We start from the raw sequence: 12,607 nt of genomic DNA, 5'->3' as shown, positions 1-12,607 counted from the left end.
TTTTCATTTTGTCTTTCTCTCTAGAATATGAGCAAAGAACACTCGTGTTGTGTTGTTGGAGTTGTTCACCCCAGATCTCCAGCACCTGGTATCTGGCTGGCACAGAACAGGTGCTCCATAAGTATTTTTTGAATGGTCCTTGTGTGATTTGAACTTTTTACATTAGTAATGTCATAAACGGAGAGAAATATGAATGTTTATAAGTTTATTTTCATGCATCATTATATGCAAAACAATGTGTTACGTCCCTTAGGAGATGCAAAGACATGTCAAGTTAGGTCCTACTCTCAAGCAGCTTATAGTTTTCAAGGAGACAGATGATATGGTTTAGAGAACCAGCCAATATAGTCAATTGTGAATGTCATATACATTGCAGGGGAGAAGGGACCATTAGTTAAGAGCAAATGGTGTTGGCAGGGAGGGCAGTCTCGAGACCTAAATTTAGGTACAGTGTGTAAGGGAGGGGAAATTGAAGAATTGGTACGATACACTGGGGAAAAATTGACATGATTTGGCAAGTACAGGTAATATGGAGAAGTAAGGTATGACAGGCATTTTTAGGCCAGGTGACTGAGACAATGGTGATGCCATGAAAAGCAACACGAAAAGCCCAGGAAAGAGTGGGAACGGAGAGGAAAGGAAGAGTGGGTTTGGATAATGCTGGGTGGGTTTTAGAGATTAATCTATGACAGAATAATCAGATACATCTGGCAAGTACTATTGGTTAGTTTTTCTTTTTCTTTTCCTTTATTTTTTTAAAATTACTAAAGTAAAAGCATGCGCTAAGTAAAACAATTAGTGATCTGTAAAGAAAATGTTTTCAGTCTCTCCCCAACTCCCTTTAATCCACTCTTCTGAAGCACCTCCTCCCCTGTCCTCAGTAACTTGACTGCACTCAAGTGCTTGTCCCAAGGTCTGCTCTTGGGGCATTCAAACTAAGTCAATAAAGGATTTTTTGGTTGCTTTGTTTTATTTTTACAGTAATATAGTTCCCAACAACAAACCAGCAGCTCTAATTCTTTTATCCTGAAAGATAATATTAGCCCAGATTTCCTGATGCTTGAATATAAATATCAATTGACAAGTTTGCTTTTAAAGAACCATGAAACAAGACACCTCCTCAATCATAAGAGTTCTGAAACCTGCTGAGAAACTGTGTGGGACACACTCTCGAATTCCTCACTGGAAAAACGAGAGGCTGGAGCATTTACCCAAGACCCATTCTCTACTTGGTAGGAGGGAACTTTGCTGGTCACACTTTGCAGGCCAGCACAGACAGAGGAGAGACACGGACTCCCTCAAAGGGGCTAGTGTGCTGAAAGGGCGCACCCAACAGCAGGGGAGCTCAGGAAACCGAGAGGGTGGGTCATTGAAGATGTCTGTTACTACTGCCAATCCAAACCCGTGGTGGTGCATTAGTGTTGCTCAAACAGTTTTTAATCTCTTAAATTGTCTCTGTTTGGATGGGGAAAATGAATGACTGTGGGTAAAGTACTTAATACAGTGCTTAGCACATAATCAATACAGAATAAATAGTAGCCCTTACTCCTTAATTCTTTTTTTTTTTATCATCATCATTGTCATCGTCATTAATGATATAACTTATGTAGAAATAAAGTACCTCTAGGGATAACCAATGTATGGAAATCTGAGCTCAGGGCTCATATGTGGAAGGTTGTCCAAGTTATAAGAGGCATTTTCTGTCTCTAATTGCTTATATTTATTATACATTCATTCAACAAATATTTAGGGAACACCTATTATGTGCAGCTGAGAGATGCTGTACATAACATGGTATACAGATTTGGGATCCTTATCCTTTTTTAGATATGCCTTCCAATAGGCAATCAGACAAGAAATAATAATTTCCTGTTTTTAGTCTTGTGGCTTTTCAATACATTGACATATATAAGCACATGATTTCCACCCCCCCCCCTGTAGTACAAATACAAATATGTCATTTCCCCATTCAGGGACTCCTAATGGCTCCTACCCCAACTCAACCCAATTAAATTAGGATATCTTACGTGGGTTTAATGCCTTCTTTTTTTTTTTTTAACCTACCCTAAACATAGCCTTCCCTCTGGAAATGTTCCCTTTAATTTGGGGTATCAACAGATGAAGAAATAACTATTTAAGCCAGTAGGTACCCAATGGCATACAAAATGGGACACAACAGAGGAATTCAACAGACAGAGAGGTTTCTTCTGGCTGGGGTGTTTGGGGCAATTTTTCTGGAATAGATAGGCAATTCTGAGACATTTTCTTTTTACAGTCTTTTCAAAACTCCTGAAACTACTGATACTTTATAACTTCTTAAACCAAGTCTATTTCATGCTTCAGTTCAGAAAAAGAAACAATTGCTCCTTTTGTTACAATGTATAGAGGACCTAGTCTAAAGCCATTTTCCCCACTGAGCACATAGTTATTATGTGACAACATTTTATCTCATAAGTAATCTGACCTGGGAGATTGGATTTGTGCACTGGAATGATTTAACAACTGATCCACGCAGGGATCTCAGAGGTTCGCATGACACACAGATAGTACACGGTATCACTCTCCTATATTCTCAGAGGCTAGAGTGATAGTAAAAGTGCTAGACAACAGTGTCTTATCCAAAGCCTCTCATAGGATGACCTCATCTGGCAAAACAGCATTCCTAGGCATTTTGGAGAGGGATGTGGTCAATAAACAGTGTAAAATTGTCTAATCATGGGTAAAGTTATATCACACAACAAACATTTATGTACATATGTTCCAAGTACTTTGAAGACACAAAAGAAATGAAAGATATGTTCCTATTCTCAAATAGCTGTCAATCTGATTAGACTACATACACAAACTTCAAACCAGAAAACAATTTCAAAGCAACATAACAAAATACAGTATGAATAGAGCAAAAATTATATAATGTAATAGGGATGTGTTCAAAGTAGCTAAACGTTCTGTGGGGGGACTAAAGGGGAAAAAATCTAGTTTAAGCTGTCTTTCTTCCTTTTCTTTTCTTCTTTTTAAACCAGACCACTCCGAAAGAACATGGAGATTATTCTTTGTAGACCAGATAAAAGATAAGAGAACATCAGAGACTAAAATATCATCAGTAAATAGGAGGAATGTAAACAGTGAAGAGGAGCTATACCCCTTTGTAAGAATAATGAGAAATAAGAAAAATAATTTAATGTACCAGTTTCCTGAATTGTTTAAAATCCTACAGAGATTTTAGAATTATTTCTAATTTGGATTAGTAAAATATAATGAATAATACTACAAAAACTAATTTTAGCTCTATCTCGTGCCTATGCATTGGAAGACCAGCAGACAGACTGGATATTCTATTTTTGGTGCACACTGAAGATCGGCTTTGTTTATAACAGTTGCACGGTATATTGACCCAGTAAAATAAATTTCCTCTGTTTATAGAAACTAGAAAAACTATTTTGGTTTTAAAGCCACATGTTGTCATAAGGAACTCATTAGAATTATGGATAAGAGTGGGGAAAAAAATCTATTTCATATCCATCTTTTGTTATTGTCTAAGGGATGGTAATACTAATTCAACACAGTAATAATAATATAAACGTTTTCTTGATGACCTGTAGAGCTATTTTTTACTTTTCATGCTTCACATAAGAATACACAGGCTTTATTTTATTTTTTAAGATTTATTTATTTATTTTAGAGAAAGAGCCGGGGGGCAGGGGGGCTGCAGAGAGAGAGGGAGAGAGAATCTCAAGCAGATTCTGAGCTGAGTGCAGAGCCTGATGTGGGGTTTGATCTCACAACCCTGAGATCATGACCTGAGCTAAAACCAAGAGTCAGACGCTTAACTGACTGTGCCACCCAAGCCCCAAGGCAGGCTTTTTTAAAAACCAGTTTTAGAGACCATAGAGTGATTTGGGAGACCTGGAGTCTAATAATGAAACTGTCCTTATATTTTTATAACTTCTTTATTATTAAAATGAGAGGGTTCAATTAGATCGTCACTAATGTTATTTCTGTTTCGAAAATGTTACTGTTTTAAGTTACCATATACAGCTGGGGAAGTGTATAATTTCAGAGCCTACAAGAGGAGTCAGGAAATCACACAGACAGATAGGCAGGTGGAAAGCATTCAGTTCAGTCATTAAGTATTTAAAATGTGAGAAGATGTAAATGTAAGGAGAAAAATATGAATCTTGAATAAATATCAACATTTATAAGTCTGTACGTCAAAATCTACAACTGGCTATCTGTGTATCAGTCAATCATCTGTCTTTTATAATGTGGGTTAGTTAAGTATGTGCTGAAGAGAAATGCTTAACTTTTCTTTCCACAAATGTCAGATAACACTCTTTTCTAGCTGTGATGTTATGATATAGTAAGAAATATATATTTTGGTCTTTGTGTCCAGCTCCTGGCCAGAGCTCCTAAAGTCTTGTAATTGCCCAAGTGATAAAGGTGAAAGGAGCACCTTGGTTATAATATTTAGATTTTGTTTCCAGCTCCTGAAATAGAATATCCCTCTGGAGGGATAAAGGTGACTTTTGGAAAGCCCCTGAAAATTGGGGCTGTTTGCCAGGAGAACCAGCCATGTGTTTAGATGATTGGAATTTTGAACCCCATTCCCCAACCTCCAGGAGAGAGAAGGGAGGCTACAAATTAGGTTCAATCACTAAGGATCAATGATTTAATCAAGTGTGTCTGTGTAATGGAACCTCTCAAAAACTCTAGATGATGGGCTGTGGAGAGCTTCTGGGTTGGTGAACAGTGAGGTTTTGGGAGGGTGGTGTGCCCAGAGAGGACATGGATGCTCGGCACATCTCCCCACCCCCACACCTTGCCCTATGCATCTCTTCCATCTGGCTATTCCTGAGTTGTATCCTCTATGATAAACTGGTAAATAGAGTGTTTCCCTGAGTTTTGTAAACCATTCTAGCTACTTATGGAGCTAAGGACAGGGTCATGGGTACCCCTAATTTTTAACCAGTCAGTCAGAAGTATGGGAGGCTTTTATTTCTGACTGGCCTCTTTCTTTGTGGGACTGAGCCCTTAACCTGTAGGGTCTGTGTTACCTCTGGGTGTCAGTGTCAAAACTGAATTAAATCATAGGACACCCAGATGGTGTCTGCAGAGAATTAGAGAATTACCCGGTACAGAAAACCCACACACTTGGCGTCAGAAGTGATTAATGTAGAGAAAAGAAACAGTTTCTTCCCTTATGAGGTTTCACAATTGCCTTGCCCAAGACTCATTTCCCTTTGTACTCATATATATGTGGTCTTCTGATAAATGACCAAAAAATAAATTACACTTGTATGGATCTTTACAATTTACAGAGTATATTTTCCGAAGTGCACTAAAGTAGCTGTGAAATAATTATCAGTAAAGCTTGAGATCCCAGGGGCATTGTATGGTGCGAAAGGAAAGAATACAAAACGCAGCATGGTAGTCAAAGGTATACTTTTAAATTAAAGAGAGAGAGATTGAGAGAGATAATTTTCATCTTAGCCTTAAACTGAGAGTTCCTCTTCTCATCAATAGATGAGCAACTAAGAGCAGCACCAGTGCAAACTCAGAGACAAATGTCAAAGGCATCTAGCCAGATCACAAACACTTAGATCTCAATGGTGGGGAGAACTGCAGAGACATTTCCAAATACACAGACCTCATTAAAGATTATTTTGTAGCACGATTGGGGAACACTGTAACCTCTATTAATGGACACTGAGCTTTGAGTAATTGTACATAAAGAACTGAGAATCCTCTGTATGTAGGGTTAACTGCCCTAATAAAAGGAAGTGTCAGCCCAGCCTCATTAATGTGAGGCCAGCATAAACTGGGGCATAGAGGTAAAGAAGGTACAGGAACCAGGTCAAGAGAATAGATAAGAAACAGCATTGACCATGTTAACAACTGCGTTTTGTCGTCATCGTTGTTCGTTTCTGTTTTTTGTTTTCCCTCTTTGGCCTCGACAAAATAAAGACCATTACTGATAATTCAGGGAGGAGAGATTAAACTTTTAATATAAGGAGTTTGCACCTTAGCTGATATCTTTTAATGTTAATATGATTATAGGTCGTTCACACTCCTTTGTGAGTTTCGTCAGTCCTAGTTGCTGCATTTATTCCTAGTACAAACTGCTGAGATACCAGTTCTAATTACAGGTAGAACTCTGACCTAGTCAATACTCCACTACCTAGAATACTCACCAGTTAAAAAGGAGATAATGCCGTCTTACTGAGGCTTATTCCTGGCTCCTTAAGTAAACTTTATATTACAGGTTTAATCCTTAGAAGACAATACTGAGTAAGGTAGAATAATTTCTTTTGTTTTAGAGATGAGGCAGCGGCTTCTGAAGTGTTAACTGGCTTGCTCCAGGCCAGTAACCACAGTCCTGACCCCCCCTCCAATTTCCTTTACAGGGAGACTGGATTAGCCGATCCGGATGGACAGCCAATCTGACTGGTTTGCCAGGGTCTCTGGGAGTAGCACCAGGCAAAAACAGAAAGACCTTCCTCAAGTCTGAGTTAGGGAAACTAAGATTAATCCATTCAAATGAAGAATAAAAACGGGGAGGGGGGGAGCAGAAGAAGAATGCAAAACTAAGGTTCAGGAAACAGGTGGAAACTGACAAAAGGAGTGGGTCTCAATGTCCCTGCGTAATCACTGTGATCAGAGCTGAAGAATCTATGATTTGTCTTGACTGGCTTTGGTATCTTAAAGATACAAAGATTGCCTGTGGAAAGGGGCATCTTATAGCATTAATAAGTGACTAAGGGAGCACCTGGATGGCACCATAGGTTAAGCGGCCACCTCTTGGTTTCAGTTCAGGTCATGATCTCAGGGTCATGAGATCGAGCCCAGAGTCAGGGTCTGCACTCAGTGTGAAGTCTGACTAAGTTTCTCTGCCCCTCCCCGTCCTCTCTCAAATAAATAAATCAATCTTAAAAAAAAAATTCAACCTGGTCTGCTATTTAAATAAATTTATTTATTTATTTACTATTTCTTTCCAATCAATACACTCCAGGACCTATGCTGTGTATAGAGAAGTTCAGTATCTAAAGAAATCTTGCCTTTGCAGGTTGAGAGCATCTATTTAACTCCTAGCTTAGCTGAACCTTAGCTCAGATTCACAATGTTTTCCTTGTAAATTAAGGAAGCTTTGGGAATTTAAACTTTTCACCACTCTATCAAGGTAATTTTGAGAAGCTGCTGTGCCTTACCTAGTGCCTTTCCCAGGCCTAAGAGGTTAGTATTGGAAATAAGGTTGAGGGAATGAAGTTACACAAAATGACCTTCTAGATCCATGTAAGTCAAATCTTCGTCATGAGACTTTTCATTAAAAATAATTACTGCACCACCTGACCCACCTACATTCAAGTGTAAATATAAAAGTGTAAAATATAAAAGTGTAAATATAAATATAAAATATAAAATATGTTTCAACCCTTATTCAGAGTAATTTTCAGGTTATTCACAGTTGAGACATAATTGCCCCTCCTACATTTCTGCCGATAATTAAGGTGGGTTATCTCAAAATTTAACTGAACTCCAATAAGTTAATAGTATAAAGGATGCACTCCAAGCCTTCAGCAAGCTTGCAAAATTCTTCAGAGGCAGCTGGCATGGGCTGGCAGGAAAGCCATGAGCCCTGTGGTAGACGGAGCAGAGTCTGGACAGAAACGATCCTAATCCATGTCTGGCTCTCTGACCACTGACCACTGGTCACTTCCACAAGCCTCACATTTTATTCAGACATGGAAAAAATGACTACATAGCTTTCGGCTGTTAAGTGTTTTTTGAAAGTGTTCATAAATCTTTATGAAATCCAATTCAGTCTTCAACTAGTAGTAGTTCAAGGAATGAGCAAAAATGCCTTCATGGCTCTGTTGAAAAAATTTTCATTGAGTCAAATGAAATTCTAGTGGTTTGACAGAAATGAATCCTTGTTTTGGGGTCAACATCAACATTGACAATGCTTACTGCCAATGGGCACGTTAGCAACTCTGAACCCCTGAGGCTGGTTACAAAATGAAAACAGGAGAGCAGAATGGAGACAGGGCAGGACTAAGCCTCTTCCACAGCCCTCAAAGACTTCCATCCTCAGAGCACACTGTTACTAGCACTAGCCTGGTTTTAAAGTCAAGAGAACAGTTTTGAGAAACAAAACAAACCAAACAAACAAACAAAAAAACCTCCCAGATTTCATAACCTCATTTGATAATCTTTCAGACAGGACCTTCAAATGGCTTTTGCCTCTGGTTTAGAGGAAATCCTCATTTTTCACCAGAGTGCTCAGCTACACACCGGCTACGGATATCGTCTGAAGTGAAATGATAGTCTGACTTGTAAACAACATCCCAAGATCTCCTGTATGGGAACTGAACCTGCGAGAGAAACATTTGTCTGAGGGTAAGCCTGCTTGTTCTCTTATGATCCTCTGTATGTGTAACTCAGACGTCTGTTAACAGATAAAATATGCATGGCTTCTTTTGGAAGCTCCCTGACCACTCATCTGTGCCCATATCCCTCAGAGATCTGCTTCCTCTCATGTCCCTCTTTCGCAAGCACAGCTCTGCTATCATTTCTTTGGCCCATGCTGTGAAACTGTCTAGTCTACCGGGATATCCATTTTAAGCCTGGCTTTGTCGTGATAATCAAGTCTTAGGCATCAGCAAGTCAACTATAGACAAGTTCCCAGTTTCCTTTGTATTCCTCCCAAGCCTATATATCTATTCTATCTCTCAGTGAGTATTTACTGACGCCTACCCTATGGAGGGCACGGTGCTTGGTGCTACAAACGCAAACATAAATAAGACAGAATCAAGGAAATTACAGCATGTAGGTGCAAGATCAACATATAACAAAGTACTACCCTTTTTTAAATTGCGATATTCCATGTGGGAACAAAGAAGATGTGGTCAACCGCAAGGGTCAGGAAAAGCTTATTTAAGGTCGGCACATCTAAGTTGAATCTTCTGATACAAGAAGGTGCTCGCTGAATAGGGGGTGAAGCTCAAAGATAGCATGAAATACGTAGTGCACTTAGGGGACTTGAGACACTTGGCATAGATCAGGAAGTAGCAGGAAGAGACGTCAAAATAGTAGGCAGGAATTAGAGTATGCAAAGCTCATATGCCATGCTAAAGAATATGAATTCTTATTCTATTCAGAAAAAAAGTATGCAGTAGAAAAACATGCCTAGAGAGATCAGGGTTTGAATAGGAAATTAGAAGCAGAGAGTCTAAATGATGTATAAGAGAGATGCCAAGAGCTCAAATTAAATGGGTCTTAAAGGGCTAAAGAGAAAGGGATGAGGCGAGGGTAAGGGAGGAAGTGTCCACAGTTCTTGGGTGACTGGATATTACCATTCACTGTGATAACAGGTTAAGGGGAGAAGCAGATCTGCATGGGAGGATAATTATGACAGGGTTGGTCGTTGAGTTTGAGTTTTCTGAGACACATGCAATGACTATGTTCCAGAGAAATTAGATGGAGATACCCCTGTGCCAAAGATAAGATCTTTGTAGCATCATAAACATGCAAGTAGATGATGAAGAGCACACGGAAAAGGAGAGAAATAGAGCACTGGAGAGATCGTGGAGGACACCAGAGTTCTGGGTCAGGCAGAGGAAAAGCAACCCACAATTGAGTCTAAGAGGAAATCATCAGGGAGGGGAGAGAACCAGAGAAAGGTCAGCTTTCTGAGGACGAAGAGGAGAGACTATTAAAAGAAAGTAGCCTCCATGTGAATAGGATTGATGGCACAAATACTATGGGGACTTAGCAGTTTGGGTGCACAGTGGAGGGGTTGAGCTGTAATCCCAGTGTCGTGTTCTTAGGAAAATCTGCTGATTACCCCAGGTGGTAGCAGAATAGTTCTCAGTAATAGTAAAACACCTGGAGAATGTCTTCTAAGACAGTGTTTCTCAAACTTTAATGGGTGTATGAATCACTTGAAAATCTTGTTAAAATGTGAATTCTGATTTAGTCGCTTTGGGGTAAAGCCCAAGATTCTGCATTTCTACCAAGTTTCCAGATGATGCCAAAGCTGCTAGGCTACGGATCACACTTTGAGTAGTAAGATCTCCGAGAATATTCTTAGTTGAGTTTCATTACACAGTTATACCAGTCAAGTACAAAGTCTATTGTCAGAAATGCCAGAAAAAATCTGAACTGAGCAGCTAAGTATAAATCACTCTTTTCTGCTAACATCTGGTGGTTGAGAAATTAAATTAGATGGTGTACTGAAAATCTATTTTGACATTTAGTTATAAGCCATATTAATCCTTTTTTATGATGAGATAAAATTTCACAGCATGCTTTTACTACCTGAGTCAATGAATTATACTTAGAAATCCTATTCTCCCTATGACTGTAAATAGTCATGGAAAAATTTCTAGTGTAGTTCACATTCTTTATTACGTGTTTTTTTAAATAATGACAGAATGAACTATTAGTATAGAAGACTCTTAGCCCCTTCCTTCTTTCTTTCCTTCCTTCCTTCCTTTCTTCCATTCTTCTTTCTTGAGATGAAGGTAGGAGCTTCCATAATAACTCAAGTTCATAATGAGTCTCTTAGCAACAGTAGTTTTCTAGCTGTATCTTTATTGAAACAACTTTTCTAATTCTTGAGAATAAGTAAGATTTATGAGAATCCAAATCTTAGCACCGAACATCCCAAGTAGTTGATCTGTTTTTATCTTAGAGGACATTAACACTTAAATCTTTAGATATTTTCAGCCTGCTGTGAGTTCTCTCAGCACATCCTTGACATACCATGATTTTGATGAATATTTTATTAGATAAAATTCACTCTTTTGTCCAATATAATCACAATGGTGTTCTGAAGAAGACTTCTGAACCATCCCTGAATGGGAATTCTATGGTCACATACATTTGGAAAAATCTAGTTTCTTTAGCTCTCTCTTAGATAAAACACACAGATATTAAAACAAACAAACAAACAAACAAAAACTTTGAGAATAAACCAATTGTGCTCTATCACAGTGATCCTCAAATTTATTATTTAGAATATACAGAATACATTTTGGGAAATGTTTTTCTTTTTCCATGTTCTATAATCAAGTTGTTGGTATGAAGCAGAGCTGGACAGAATGAACACCTTTCCTTCTATCATCAATAAGAAGAAAGCCTTCATAGAAGGGTCCTCCAGAAGACTTTCTCGGAAGTCTTTTTGGATAACCAGGACATTCTGAGCTGTGTTAGGAAAGTGAATGTGTAAAAAGCGGGGATGGGATGGTCAGGATACCATTAGACTAATCATAATTTATCACCTGGAGCTGGTATACCAGATTCATTTCAGAGGACTATTAGCAAGGAATGAAGAGGGGATGGCTTCCAGGAAGGCAACTAACAAAGCCTACAGGAGATTTTTCAAAAACATGTGTTTACCTCCACCATTTTCATACTGGTATAGGTCACCATTTTTTTTTTTTTTTTCATTTCTGTAAAAGCCATTCTACCGGTGCTTCCATTCTTGTCCCCTTACGATTAATTCTCCCCACAGCTACCAGAGAATCGTCATTTAAAAACATAAATCAAATCACATTCTTTCCCTGCTTAAACCCTTCCAATGGCTTTTTGTTTCTTTCAGCATAGACTCCAGCCCCTTGTAGTCCTGTCCTTTTTCCTTTTTTTTTCCAAGATGCCAGACTATTTTTCCCTTTCTTTCCTTCCTCCCTTTCTCCATCCCTCCCTATCTCCCTCTCTTTTTCTTTTCTTTCTCTCTCTTTCTTTCTTTCTCCCTCTCCTTTCTCTATCTCCCTTCCCTCCTTCCTCCCTCCCTGTCTCCCTCCCTTTCTCTCTCTTTCTTCTTCCTTTCTCCTTTCTCTTTTCCTTTCTCTTCTGTTTTCTCCTTCTTTCTCTTGTGCTCTTGCCACTTTCTACCTTCTGCCCAGAAGTTTCATTCTTCAGATTTTCATATCATTTGTTCCCTTATTCTCTGATCATATGTCGCCTTCTCCAGGAGAAACTCCCTGATCAGACTTTCAAAGATACCTGCTTTATTTTTCTTCTGTACATTTTTTTGGGGGTCATATACATTTATACTTGCCTATTTTATGCAGCCTTCATTAGAATCTTGAAACACGAGTTCATCTCTGTATGTTTAATACCTAGTGCATCATGCAGTAGGCTCACAAACATTCATGGAATGAATGAATGAAATTTATAAAGTTAAAAGAGAAAGCTATCATAGCCAGTTAAAAGATGTGATGGGATGTTTGTAAAGTAGACTATAGAGTAATTGAAATCATTTAGAGACCTCTACTTAATTTATAATTTCTCTGTGTAGAAAAGAACCAGTTAACATCCTTGAACTCCTTTAAACCAAGGGATGAGGCTGAATTTACTGGGTGTGAGCAAGGCTAACCAATTATATTTGCAGTGGTTGATGTTGAAGTTCTGTACCTTCTATTCCACTCAAACCTCCATCTGAGCTGCCTCTTAATACCTCTCTCACCTACACAATCATAATGATGTTGGAACCAGAGTCATCAGCATAAGGGAGAGCTACCTTTAAAAGATTTAGGAATGTGGCTGTGATTCTTATTATCACAGATTGAAACGGAAAAGAAACATTTCTGCACTAGACAGAATCTAG

Source organism: Lutra lutra, chromosome 3 (assembly GCF_902655055.1).
Source record: "Lutra lutra chromosome 3, mLutLut1.2, whole genome shotgun sequence".
Lineage (NCBI taxonomy): Eukaryota > Metazoa > Chordata > Mammalia > Carnivora > Mustelidae > Lutra > Lutra lutra.
This window is presented reverse-complemented; position numbering follows the sequence as displayed.